This window comes from Anser cygnoides, chromosome 19 (assembly GCF_040182565.1).
Source record: "Anser cygnoides isolate HZ-2024a breed goose chromosome 19, Taihu_goose_T2T_genome, whole genome shotgun sequence".
Taxonomy (NCBI): domain Eukaryota; kingdom Metazoa; phylum Chordata; class Aves; order Anseriformes; family Anatidae; genus Anser; species Anser cygnoides.
The window spans coordinates 3,523,695-3,537,536 of record NC_089891.1 but is presented as its reverse complement, the minus strand read 5'-3'; the positions used below and the strand labels follow the sequence as shown (position 1 = coordinate 3,537,536).

Genomic DNA, 13,842 nt, shown 5'->3' with positions numbered 1-13,842 from the left:
TAAACATCTTTTTTGTCTTAAGAAGAGGTTTGACAAAAGTTACAAAAATCAAAAACTTATTTTTATTATCTCTACAATCAGACAGTAAACAAACTAAGAAACATTTGGTTTGCTGCTATTGGTGACAGGTAACATTTCTACAATCACCCTTCAAGTCACCAGTAAAAAATTAACTAAATATCTCAAGCAAATAATGAATGGAAATGCAAACAACCTTGAGAATATGTGAAGCAGTAGCAGAAATATGCAGTGGTTTTAGAAATAATAATAATTTCCCTGTAAAATTTATTATTTGCGTTTAGAAAGCTCTCTCAAAAGGTGAAAACTGAGAAAAGATGGAACTTCAGGCTGGTCATCAGGCTTGTTCTGCAAACAAGTCCCACTGTCACAAAGCCTGAATATCAGTCTGCCTTCCACAAAATAACTATTTAGCTTGTCATTTTGTCTATAACTTCAGGCTTCAGACGTGACCAAATATACAACCCTGAGTCAATATTACCCTCCTTCCCCAACTAAACACACACAGCCCAAAAACAGAACCACCCCTCAAACACAACTTTTTTCTCTTCCTACAATCTTCAAACATAGTCACGTAAATCAATAACCAGCAGTCCTAGTACCTTGACAGTTCTACTATTTAAGTTCTAGAAAGTGTAACCATTCACCACTACATACAAACAAAATTTTTTGGGCAATCTTTATTTTAAAACTTCTCGGCTGGCAAAAATAAAAGCTAAGTAACTTTTAAATGTTCACCTTCCTCCAGGATTTTAATATCCTTAATAGTATCACCTCAATTACAAAATATGTGATTCAATACTGCCATTTAGTTTACCAACTGTAACCTATTCTGAGATATGGGAAAAAAAATGGTGTATAATTTTCTATCCAAAATCACAAACTGTGTAATTCAAAGAAAGCTTATCCCAGCTAAACAGCGACACTCAAATGTGTGTGTTAAGTCAAAGTCCAAAAATTGCTGTCAATTAAAAAAATAAAACAAAAAAACAACAAACAAACAAAAAAACAATAGCCTGAATTAAAAGACCTTGGTCTCTATTTTTAAACACTCCTGGCCTTAGCAGAAAAACAAAAAACAACCTCATTCAACTTCCCCTATTAATACTCCCCCCATGCTACTATTGTCTGTCAATATAATATCCTATATGGCATAGTCTAGAAATTAATCTAGAGAAAGTAGACGACATTGTAATCTGATAATGTATGCTGTAGTGAGAAAAGCAACAGCTATTGTCCTCAACAAGTTTCTAACTAAATACTGCCTTCATTTCCATATTCACCAGAGCACTTACCTTTTGGGTGTTATACTACACAATTTGACCTAACATTTGGCTATCTATACCTTATCCATATGAAACAATGCACAGATAATTCGCAGGTGAATACCTCAGCATGACAAATTCTAAATATGTGGCCTGGTGTAGATTTGTGTTTATACAGTGGAGTTATGGGAAACTCACTCCTAATACAGAAGTGTCCTGCCTTCAGAGGGCCAGGAATGGCACTGCCCTGTCCCACGTGGACTGACAAGCTCCCCTGGCACCGATGAGCTCCTCCAGCACCGGTGTGTGGCCCAGCCACAGCCATGTGGCTGCACGGCGCTTATATTCACGCAGCAGATGCATCTGCCTCTGTCAGCCTACAGAGTTTTATGTTTCAGCATTGCTTATTCTTAACAAATTCGTACAAGCCCTATAACAACAGCAGTTTGCCATTAAGACTTCAGGCTATACTATCATTTTCCTTCAAGGAACGTTGACTTCCATGCTACGTATAGCTGCTTGCACCTGGAATCCTGCTAAAAAGGAGACTTGGGACTTCACCTACCTGCAATACAGAACTTGAAACTAAAGTATTAGAGAAAACATCCTTGCTACTGAGGCATGTAATTTCTTCCTTCCTCTTCATTCTAAAATTACTCGTGTTGCCTAGTTGATGAAAAAAGCCCAAGCAACCCAGGATTTGAGTCACATAGAACATGGTAGATCCTTATCAGAGGTGCTCTTCTTGCTAAACGTGGAAAAACGTGCTGTGCTCTGTAGGACAGAGAATAGATAATTTCATATTGTTATTCAGAATGGTTCTGAATAACAACCCGTATTTACTATAGATATGGTTTCAGCTATTTAAGAAGTATTTCTGTGATATGTTTTTGTCAGTTTTTGATGTTCTGTTTGTTTCCAGAATCATCCTCTACTGCACAAATGGCAAGGTGACAGACCTAATTATTAGAACTTGACATCAACATGCCCACATTCCCTGGCAAGGACTTTATTATAAAAGCCACAAAAGAGTGAATTTTAAATATGACAGGACACCAGAAAATTGTTTCCATTTCCAGTTGTCTTTCTGAGCCTGAATAACCACCACGTCTACAAGGTTATCTCCTTCCTTCACTAAGCTGTACTTCTGCTCATTGCCCTCTTCCCTCTACCCAAAAGGGTAAGGGGTGCTTCCTCCATCTCTCCCTATAGTTGTTAAACTTGAAGATCAAAATGATTTATTTGCAGAAGAATAAATTAATTTTTCCCCACTGACACGTTTATTTATACAGCTCTACCAACTAAGAGGAAAATGAGAATTCATTTGACATAGCATCTGCATTATCATTACTTCAACAAACCCATTCTGTTTGAGACAAAATGAGCTACAGTTAAAATTCTTTTAATTACTGGGAAATTCCTGTTTATATTAGCATGCCAAACAGTGCCATCAACAGAGGAGGTGCCCTGGGCCACCTGCAGCCCCAACAATTTTAAAGAAAATTGCCCTGAAAGCAAAATGGTATTAATTCATCACTATTCATCTGCAGGAACTAGCTACTACTTAAGTTTATCAATAAAAATACATTAAAATTTTGGGAGGCTGTGCTTTAACTATGGTTCAAGCTCAAACAATTAAGATGTGAAGCATGCCACTGGTGATTACTGCAGTAAAAGAAAGGGTCAGCTGTTCTGCACTGAGAGAATGAGGCAAGCATCTAACAGAAAACCATAAAATCCATAACAAGTTTTAAACTTGCAATTTTATATCAATAGACCTCACAAAACCAAATGCTGAGCCCTCTACTGCCATTATTCTTTCAGCAGAGAGGCCGAAGCAATGCCTCACAAAAGTGACTTTGTATAATTTAACTGGGCTAGAGCCCACAAAAACTGCTATCGCTGACGCCCAGCGTGCTGACAGGAAATAGTTGCTGTCTTGAGCCTTGATCTACCCACGTGAAATGGAGCTTGCTGGCTGACCACAGACCGGCCTCTGTTCTCTTTGTAATCGTCAACATCTGCTCTGCAGATCTATGAATAATTTTATGACACACAAAAAATTGCTCTCCTACTGACTCCAAAGGTTTTGTTGTTGTTGTTGTTGGGTTTTTTTTAAACATATGTGTAATCGGACACTGAGATGAAGAGAGAGCCTGTTCTGTTCGCAGGTTAAGAGTTACATTCTCCTGAAAGATGCCATTGAAACGCGATTCAGAGTAGGTAGGGAACACTAACATTGCTGGCTGCCGGCTTTTAAAATCATGTGGCCAGATAAATGTTGGCAGTTGAGATCATACATCATGGTCAAATACTGCACAAAGTGGAGCAGCAGCCGACTGCAGTGGGCTCCACAATTGCCACCTCCAGGAGAAGCAGCTGTGATTTCTCTGTTTACCTGATCAATTCGTGCCAAGTACAACAAACCTTAACTCAATGTATCACTGCTCTAGAAGTGAGGATTTAGATGTATCAGTGAGGATGTTCAACACAATTTGAGTTTTAGTTAAGACATTTGAGAACAGCTTAACAGCACTGTCACTTGAAAACTTAATTTTCCTCCTCTTTCAAGCAAGCCATCAGGGGTTCTAAGAACATCAAGTGTTTGAATCTAACAGTTTCTATTCTGTTTTCATTCCATAATCACAGGTTTTTATTTATTTATTTAGGAGAAGTGCCATTAGGAAAGGCATGGAAAAGGCCCAGGTAAAAAGGAAGAGAACTGAAGAAAAACAGAGGTGCACAGTTGCATTGCCGGCTTGCACGCAATGCTTGCGAGCAAAACTACTCTTCGTGATCAGTAAAAACAGAAGAATGGAAACAGCACAAAATAACAGGTCACAAGGCGAGTGAGAACTTGCCAGTACATTTCTCAGACTTTTCCAGGACTGGAAAATAACGAGACGTGCTTTCTTGACTGACTCCTGTGCACAACATAGGTAGACTACTGGCTGCATATGGGACAAAACAAGAAAATAGAAATCCCTTCTCCTTTAGTTTAAATACCCAGGAAACACAGAGAAGGAAAAGAACGATGAGAAGCATAAAGCTAAATATGGTCCTTGAAGAGTCCTGCTTGAAGCACACACTGTATTCAGGTCCACCCTAATGAATTCTTTACCTCCTTTTCTTGTTTCCTATCATAATAAAGCTGAGAATCTCCCTGCAACTTCCAGGATGTAAATGCTGTGACAGTAAGATCATTTCTTGCTAGCTTGGGTTCAGTATTGCCTTTCTGGCCTGGCAGCACACTAAATGAAGTATGTCAACGTGTACGAGCACATGTTAGTTTAGCACTGCTCAGCACGGATCTGTCCACTACATGGAAAGACTTGTAGAGTCTAGTTTCTCTCAGAAGCATTAAATCCTGTTTAAATGCAGTTACCAACTCGATGACCAATTCACCTTTTTTTCCCTGAGACTCTGACATACCTATGGAAACTGAAAAAATGGAGTGATTCATGGACACAGTACTTTTTTCTCCTGAATGTGAATAACATTATTAAATCTGCAACTTTCTTGCACTCATGGGTGGTTATATTTATGATTTATTTATTAGGAATTACAGTTATTTGCTTCTTGCAAAATGAATGGGCAATTAAGCATGTAGTGAACTTGTAACTATTTTGTACAGCATCCAAGAAAGACAAAATCCTTTGAGGGAAGAGCCGAAACTGAGAATGAAGTGGGAGAGTGGAAGCTGCTGAATGCTGTCACAGCCATAACAACCAATTACAAAAGCCTGCATTGGAAAACAGTGAACAGCTTCAGAACACACAAAAGAAAACAGAGGATGAGACCCGGTCAAACAGCCCAGAAGTCTCCCAGAATTACAGAAACTCAGCTGCTTGCAGCAAATGAAAGTCTGGAATGTATGTAAATTTCAATTAAGGAGTAAAAAAAAGTCAGGTTTTAAATTAATTAAGATATTGCCCACTGTTCACCTTCATAAAGGCAGAAAAATAATAGGTATTGCTATTACATGATAACAGCACAAATTCAGACACTATTCTGCTAGCTTTTAACATAGAACGAGGAGATGGCTTTTGCCCTAGAAAGTTTACAGTTTTGTTATACAAGGTGCTTAAGAAGGACAGGGAATGACAGAGGGAGAAAATAACGAACATGAACATGAGATAAGGTAAAAAATGAAAAGAGGCACACAATGCAAATCTAGTACAGAAAGCTGTTTGCACTAAGTGGCTGCAGAAGGAACTTTACTGTAACACGTTGCAGTGTTAAATAAGGGTATGCACATTAACAGTCACTCTGCTCTGTTTAGGACTTGAATTCCCAGAAATCACTATTTTGTCTTGTTATATAATTATACAGTAAGATACAAACTAGATATGGAGATTAAAAAAATTAGGAATACATTAAAACAACAATTTAAAGCTCTTGCACTATAGCATCAATCCAACAGGCTACATGAGGCAGAAATATATTCACATAACAAATAACTACACTACAGTGCCTTCTTGTACTTATTTTAGTATAACTGTATCAGTGCAACTCTCTACTAGAGATGGGGTTACATTTGTATATGGGTACTATTTCACACAGGTCCTAGGTAATCAAGATGGTACTATGAGCTATGCTGATACAAATTGCTTTTATATAAGTGAACCCACCTAACAGCTTTTAGTAGTATACTCTGGTATCAAATCCCTACTTAGATAGATCTAACATTAAAATCTCTACAAGCTAACAAGTTTAAGAAACTATATGCGTAGATAGCACACTTATTTTGTCTTGAATGGTAGAATAAACTCTCCAAAATGATAACGATTAAAAAAAATGTTTTAAGTAAAATTTCCATCGTTATTTAAACAGCAAGGGCTTGTCTTAATTTGACTCCAACCATGTGTAAAATTATCATAATCCTGAAACATATACGTTCATCACTACATTTATTTGATTCTGACATTATTAGAGTACATGTATGCAAAGAATTACCCCAAATAAATGTTGTTCTCCTGGCATGTTAAAAAATTATACTCCTGGAAATAATAATTCCTTTTACTGTACAAACTTTCTGAACACCTATCCTTTATGTTGGCAGGTATATATAATATGTATTCTGAAAGAATTCAACAATAGGCTTAAGAGCATAAAGGCATGGACAATATTGGAAAATACTTCAAATTCATCTAATTAAAAAAGTCTGGCAACATTTTGCTTTTTCTAATTTGGTAGCTCTGAAAATCACTATAGTTTGCACTACTACGACATGACAGCTTGTTTAGCAAAAGCATTGGATTTCCTAATTTCATTAAGGTGTGATGCTTTTAACACGAAAGGTATAAAGCTGCCAGGTATATGTTTTTCCTCTACTGCCTCTTTCTGTGCTGTAAGAACAGTCATTGCGAGTGATGCAAAAGGTTAAATCCGCCCACATCACAGAAACCAACACATCCAGAGAGGTGGCAAAGGACCAACAGTTACACTAGAAGCCAGATGCAAGACCATTTCCTTCCTTGTTATACACCCCATGCACTGCAACCGCTCAGATTTCCGTTCGGGCCAGCGCTTGACTATCCTTCTGCTAACCACAAAGCACATGCCTGCTCCACCTCCTTTACATGTGATCATTCTAGTTCTCAAAATGTGAGCTGCATACACAACTCCCGTACTTCTTGAGGAACTAGATATATGCTAATCATCCCTAAGATCATGTAATTGGCACAAATGAATAGACGAGTATCTATTCTGTATGACAAAGGACATATTGTTCGGTTATGGTTGATCTAAGCTAACACCCTGAAAAGCTGCCTATTATTTTTTTTATTTGAATAACTTCAACCTCAAGAACTTCTAATCACAGCCCATTTGGCCAAGGCTGTACAAACAAAATAAAAATCCCTTGTCCCAGTCAAGGGTCATGCTTGTGCTAACAAAAAAAAAAAGTACAGAAATTGAACAGATCATTAAATCTGGATCCTTATACTCAAAAGCTGTTAGACCGGAAGAAAATATGTTTTCTTAGTGACATAGGAAGATAAAACCCCAAACATAAGTGCAACATGTATCATTAATGGAAAAGGATATGATGGATTATATTTCTTTTTAAATTCAACTTCCTTTATTAGTCAAAAAAAAAAAAAAGCAAGAACTACTATAGAGACAAATGTTAAACATGGCAGAGTGAAGCCAGTATAATTAGTATTAAGAAGCAGAATCTTGACTGTGATAGGTCAAACCAGCCATTTGATCTACCATCCAACACGGGAAGTGATGCTTTCACACCCCCACCCACTCCAGTTACTCCAAATACTACCAAGCTCTGCTGAAAATCCAGCCCAATACTTTTAGCACTGAAAGCTGAGACCAAAAACAGCACGTTATTTTCTAGTAATAAGTGCTCTTAAGTCGTGCTCAGTCACAGTTTTTGAAAGGTGAGAAACCATTCAGTGCCTGGTTGCAAGAGAAAAAAATAAATATTTTTTTTCCTATATATATAAGGCTGTAAGAGGGAGCTGCATTACAATAAAAATATATGCTTGGAATCAATTATTTTTATTACTCTAAAAGCCATACTAAAAATGTTTCCCTTTTTGTGGAATCAGCACTTTGATTTTCCAACTCAAAGAACCAAAATCACAGGAAGTTAAGGGTGTATCTGCTCTGCGTTCTCACATACGGAGGACTAATTGAAAAATAAACAACACTAAATTAGTTGGAAACTTTTGTATTTGGAGTAGACTTTTTGTTTTGAAATTAAAAAAAAAAAAGATTAGTCATTTCAAACTTTTAACTATCATGTTAAAACAACTGTTTTTTGTCTCTCATCTGTTAGTCAAAAGTAAAGATCCCTTAAACTAAAAAAGGCAATGACATAAAAGCCCAAAGTGAAGCTTAAAGACTATTTATTTGTAATCTAACATATCAACAGGATAAATATGGAAGATCAAACAAGAATAAATGGAGCATTCAGAAGCTGGTAGCTATTAGTTGGTTTCATCCACATCCCTAAGTGCAGACCTACATTAATAAACAAGCCTTAATATTATTTTAACTCGTTGCACTATTTATCAAATTAATTTTCAGAAGCATGGAGGAGACATGAGGATGTCAATTATAGCTTTGAAAAGAAATTATACATTTCCAAAAAGTTAATCCTTGACAGCTTTCCTTTACATTTGGCATTACATGTCCATCAAGCATTTTATAAAAACTGTTTTTTAGGATGCAAACATGCCACATTACATATTCGTAAAATTACTTAAAATACAGGGAAAGATCATCACTGGGTACTAATTATAGCTCAAATCAGTGGTAAACTCTTTTTTTACCTTCTTAACCTGAACATCCAAAGGCAAGTCATGCTTTTTTTGTCATACAAGTATCCACCATGCTGTAAGACTGTACTGCAAGTTGCTTTTATATTATAATGCTTCTATTGCATTCATATATTGCCATATATTATAAACCACAATCATGCATGCAAAACATCAAACAAAACACGAGAAGAAAAATACAAGTATTTTAACACTATCCTCTGCAGTATGCCTTTAAACTCATGCAAAATTGCTAATGCAATGCAAAATCTGTATAGTTTTGAACTACTGCAAACCTGTTTCTGGAAGTTCAGAAATATTTGACCCTGAGATGCCTTTACATAAAGCCTCACTGGGAAGTTCTAATTGTGCTTTGAGTTCACAGATGTGGGTAAGCCACTTCTCATTAAACTTTCTAAAACTCCATGAACCCCTTTGACATGCATTTTCTAACACAAATATAAACATTGACTAGCTTGTGCAACTTTGTTTTGTTCTCCTTTAGAGGGGAAAAAGGATCAACCACAAAAGGAAGCAGCCATTTTTTTTTCTTATATGGTATATGCTTAATCCCATAGAAACTAATGCATTCTACTGTATTTAACCAGTTTGTAATTTTGGTTTTATCACTCAGTAGAAAAACATCAGGGACTTTGCTATTTTTAGATAAAACAGATGAAGGAAGAGGAAACTGTGACCAAAAAAAAAAAAAAGCCCAAGAAAGCATTGAGTGTCTTTTGATCAAAAGACAACAAATACAAATGAGCTATACAAATGCAAAGGGGGGTGGGGGAATCAATCAGCCTTTTCATGTTTTATTCATTCTTCAGAGTAGGAAAGTCTTACTCTCTGTCCGCCTCCAGCCTTTACCAATGTCAGTGGACAACAAGCATTGCATACACCCACTTTCAGACTGCAATCTCAATTGGTATTTCAGTTCTGACATACTGACAACCAAGCCCAGCACTTACAAAGTCAGAATTTTCTGGTCGGCAGGTGAAGAAAACGAGCCAGTGACGTTCAATCTGTGGCCTGCCTGGAAAATGCATCCTGCTTGCAATCTACTCCGACCAGCTTTGTCTGCCTCTTTGGGACTGTGCAGCAGACCAAGAGAGCTGGTCTGGTTAGTGCCAGCTTCCATTTGGCTGCAGAACCTTATCAGGGCAGTGCAGCTCCCTCCCATCACTTTGGGCTTTCTGCCCGTGCAGCACACAGCACACCTACTCACCTGTCTGCTTCCTGAGAATGACAGCAACCACATAACCTGCTCCCACCAGCTCTCTTTTCCAGGCAGACAGGGAGCAAGGTGCACGAGTTTCTTCTGCCAGCCACAACCCACCCCAACAGCCCACTCTCCTTGGAAATTGTAAGAAGCTGCTTGCTGAGATGTACTAAGACAATGCAATATTGAGTGTATGGAATTTATGGAAAACGTCTGCCGTGTGATCAGGAAAAGCTCCTGATATATGGTCCTTTAGAACATACTACGTGATCCACTCAGCCAAAAAGCTGAGTATATCTGTAGTAAATCCTGATTTGTAGTGTGAACTTTTATTTAACGTTAATTAAAATTCTAAAATAGGAACACTTCGTAAGTAGGGAAGCATAGCTTTTAAGCCTATTAGCTAAATGTCACAACCACCTGTAATAGCATAGGAAAGTGATCATTATGGAACTCGAATAGGTTAAATGTTATTCTTCTATCAGGTGGCCTAGAGAGATTATTGGTAAGAGCTGCAAATCAGCTGTGAAAACTTCCAGACCTATTCTATACAAAGAGCTCTAAGACAATGTGCAAAGTGCCTATGGGTCAAGAAGCAACACAGACGACGTTACAGTGGACAACAGCCACACAGAATCACGTTTTGTTCTGTTACCTTTCTAAATTACGACAGTCCAATCTATCAGCCAGGGAGCCCACTCCGATTTGCAAGTTTCCTCACATATCAAACAAAGCTCATGGACTGCTTCTAAGTAAACAACAACCATAAGAAAACAGAGGTTTCTTGTCTTCAGGGATAGGAAGAAGAAGAAAAAAAAAAGGCAGGTCAGATGGAATTATGCTTCAGGCTGAACACAATACTTCACAGGCTGCCTGTGAGATTAACCTAACCTAAATAGTGACTTAACGGACATGGATGTGAACTTGGCTACGTTACTTACAGTCAGCAACAAACCTTAAAAACTACTTGTAAAAATATTTGTGCAATTAATCCAACCTTAAAGCCATTTAGACATTTTTACTTACACAGTACAGTAAAATTTCCAGTGTACAAGAGCATGATCAAACTTCAAGCACAATTCAAGAACAACTCAGACTCTAACATCCTGTAGGATTAGATTTAATCTGTATTTTTTCCACTTACTTCAACATCCAATCAGTCATTTATCTATATTTGTTTGCTTATTTTCTTTCTGTACCTGTCACTATACAATTACCAAACAATTAAACCATCTTTTTTTTTTTTTTTCGGGGGTGTAGGGGGTGCCTATAGGCCAGAAAACCAGAAAAATATCAAGTCAATCAATATATGTATCTGTGTATTTTAAGGCTTATATTAATATATGTGTAAAAGTATGTTTTAATTGCTCATAGTTCATGCAGAAGATAACCTTAAAAAGCAAATATTAATCTTTTAAAAAGTAGCCTTCACATTAGCATGCTCTCTTTGTACTCTTTCATTCGCCCCCGCACTCTCTGGGGTATATATTCTGAAATTTCACGCATACCATAAAGTATCTTTGGAATGTTACAGTATAATTGTTTAGAGAAACATTTAATGGATGAGTAAGCATCAAGAGGCCATGGCTAAGGGAAGAGAAAAGTTAAAATGCTAGAAGCATTTTGCATTGAATGATCTCAGCGTGAGGACAGGGTATAGACATTCGATCCAAAAATCTGGTATTGACTCAAGCAATATAAAACCAACAGCCAGCACCACAGCATACGAAGCCATTCAACCACCTAACAAAACATCTGTTGCCACCCACCTCTTTCAAACTGGACTTTAGTCACTGCCTAGTAAAGCAATCAAATGCTACATGATATTATTAATAACATAAATATTATGATAGCCGATTACATGATCTTGACAGCTGCTTTTTTTTCTTAATGGTCACTGTTTCCCAATTTACAGCACAAATAATTTGTACGTACATGATATAGAAATGCAACAGAAGTAACTGGAAAAAAAAGCTGGGCACTGAGTACAGAGACAGCTAAAAAAAGCTGAACATTCTTTCACTACAGGAAACTGCTGGAGACAATATGCTGTAAATTAAAGCCAATTTTCCCAAATTCCCTGAAGGACTGCTCCTCCCATAGATTCTACAAATCCCTCAGCAGAGGCCCATCATGAGAGTTTTCTCGGGACTTATTTCCTGAAAAAAGGTTTTAAAAGTACACCCAAAATTAAATGTATGGTTTATCACGATGAAGAGAGCAACCCCCTCACAGGCCTAACCTTACACAGTTGTTTCATATCCTGATCATTAGAGAACAGCTGAAATAGTTTTTACTCCCAGTTCCTCCGCCTACCTATACTTATAGTCAAGAAAAAGCAAAATAATTACATCCCTACCTGAATTTTTGATCAGAATAATGGATACTGCGGCAGGAGAAGAGAGAGAAGAGACATATGCCAACACGTAGTGCTCTGGAAATCAAGCAGTCCTTTTAGCACCAGAATTAGGAAAGCCAAGCTTCATATAGACTTGCATCACAGTTGATCATGGGTTGCAGCTGAAGCTTGTCTTATAACTGAGCACCTAAATTCTCTGTCCAAGTGGATCCTGTGGTTCTTAACATATGAATTCTAGCTGCTGCAGTACAGTCTCATCTATTTAGCTTTGAGAAAAATTTTGAGAAACCTACAGGCTTTGAGGAACTACTATTTCTATGTTAAATCTGATGGAGAACAGGTAACAGGTTCAAATACAAAACAGGAATACATAAAGAGAGTGATTGTATAAATCTCATCTTGTTTAGAAACCCATCAATAAGTAGCATGTTCTGTTATGCAGCCTTCTAGTTCCTGTCCCAATATATTTTCCAAAATTCCTTATCTAGTTGTAAAATGTGTGAATCTAAATCATACATAAAAGTAATGGATTTCACATGCTGTTTGATTAAATCTTCAAGAGATATTTGTAGGCACATAAGACTGCATGGGACTTCCCATGTCACTGAATTTGTACCTTACTATCAGAAGCAGCACACCAGAAAATTTCTTCCAGAAAACTTGCAGCCCCATCCTAAAACTGGTTTTCATTTTGCACCCCTCAACTGATTGGACTCTTAAAATTAGGGTACTTTTTAAAATTTCTGGCTTAACTCATTAAAGGCTCTATCCAGTGGCCATTTCAAGATAGATAAGCATATCAAATCGTGTAGGACAAGCTTCTACACTGCATACTCTAGTTTTTGTCTTCCCTTCAACAACATAGTGATGTGCTATTACTGTGTATCCAGATACCACTGTCAGATAAATTCATGGTTTTAAACCTATAATTTTTTCTAATGCCATACTCAAAGGCAATTCCAAATATTCCACTGGGTAAGATTTCCTGTAACTACTTTCATTTGGTGAATTATAGAGAACCATAATACCACTGCTGATTTTAAAACAAAGTCTACAGATTACTTCTTGTGTTACAACAACCATACCAGAGCCTTTGAGTATGTCTTTGGGGGCTATGGTAATGGGGAACACAACACAGTTTACAATGAAGTCTAACAAACATGGATACGTTAATCTTTTCAGCCACTTAAATCCAGGAAAATCAAAAGCAAATGTCTTCCTACTATAGCATCACAAAACCCAATCCCAAATACTTGAATCATAATGCCTGCTGGGATGTTTTCTGCTAACCATCCATTAGATTTCTTATAATACTCAGTACACACATTCCTCCACAAGCTGGATTGATTTCTTCAGTTTAACTTGTTTTTGCCAAAGTCTCTTTTAGTTCAGCATTGGCTGCCTGCCTAACGAAACAACCTTTCTTTATGCCAAAACTGTCATCTTCGGTCGTACAAGACGCATCTCACTTAGAAGCATGTACAATGAGCACTATGTTTAATGCCTGAAGAACCGCTATTTTGAAATGATCTCTAGCAACACTTAAACAGATAAAGAAGTAGTCAGTACCTAAACCCCATGGAGAAAAAAAGTCTTCTAAAGAAAGATTTTTTTCTTTTTGTATTGAAATATATTTTAAAATGAAAACCCTAAACTGATGATTAGAACATGAGTATATATGTTTAGCCACAGACAGCAGTG

At 37.2% G+C, this 13,842-nt stretch overlaps 1 protein-coding gene across 12 annotated transcripts in view; it reads right to left on the bottom strand.

Moving 5' to 3' along the window:
- Window positions 1-13,842, bottom strand: part of B3GNTL1 (UDP-GlcNAc:betaGal beta-1,3-N-acetylglucosaminyltransferase like 1) — a 127,292-nt gene that overhangs the window by 77,802 nt on the left and 35,648 nt on the right. The window contains exon 1 of one of the 12 annotated variants that reach the window (XM_048075912.2): window positions 12,142-12,216. The exons of the other annotated variants lie outside the window; for them this stretch is intronic. The gene's annotated coding sequence lies outside the window, so the exon portion shown is untranslated. Of the gene's footprint in view, window positions 1-12,141; window positions 12,217-13,842 lie in introns of those variants that run through there. 12 annotated transcript variants of the gene reach the window in all.